Below are 1,016 nucleotides of genomic sequence, written 5' to 3'. Positions count from 1 at the left end.
ATTTATTTGATCCAAAGTACAGCAAAAGCAGTAATGTTGTGAAATATTTTACTATTTGAAATAACTGCTTTCTATTTGAATATATTTTAAAATGATTGCTGTGATCAAAGCTGAAATTTCAGCATTATTACTCCAGTCTTCAGTGTCACATGATCTTCAGAAATCATTCTAATATACTGATTTGCTGCCAAGAAACCTTTTTTTAATTATTATTATTAATGTTGAGCAGCAAATCAGAATATCAGAATGATTTCTGAAGGATAGTGTGACTGGAGTAATGATGCAAAACATTTAGCTTTGAAATCACTATAAATTACATTTTAAAATATATTCAAATAGAAAACAGTTACTGTTTAATCAGCTCATGGGGAAATATGAATAATTAATCATAACTAGTTATAATTAATTCTAAACATTTAGATCCGCTGTAGATATTTACTTATTCTAAGAACGTTAATTTCCTGGTTAAGGGAAATAACTTTCATACTGTACAACTCTACACAGAGCTTGTAGCATAAATCTGCATGATTAGGGACTCCAGTTATGAGCAAACAATGAACAACGTCAAGTGTGATACAAGTAAGATTTTATTAACTACATAAACACTTAAACTGCTGTCAAGATGGGCTTGTCCAATGAGAAAGGCTGAGATCCAAAGTGGGAGGTTGCAATTGCTGGAGGGTTTTACGACCCTTTGTGTGAGGGCATGGTAATTTGCAAATGGAACTTGAATCGAAATTACTAAAGATTCTCAGGACACTAATATATTGCCTATGTACCAACATATAATACACACGCTCGTTTAGATCATCAGAAGGCGAATTCATAGATACTGAACATGGTATATGTAAGGTTACACGAATGAGTGGTTATATCATAAGCATGCATAAAGTAGTCTAAAAATATCAAAGACAACATACACAATGACCTGAAGGATATGTGTGTTCATTCAAAGAAAGGTTTTCCTATGAATTAATTAGTAGAAAAGTCCATTTCTACTGTGCATTGTGCCTCTT

Source organism: Sinocyclocheilus grahami, unplaced genomic scaffold (assembly GCF_001515645.1).
Source record: "Sinocyclocheilus grahami isolate Dianchi unplaced genomic scaffold, SAMN03320097.WGS_v1.1 scaffold35.1, whole genome shotgun sequence".
In the NCBI taxonomy this organism is placed as follows: Eukaryota; Metazoa; Chordata; class Actinopteri; order Cypriniformes; family Cyprinidae; genus Sinocyclocheilus; species Sinocyclocheilus grahami.
Note: the sequence above shows the minus strand (reverse complement) of the source record.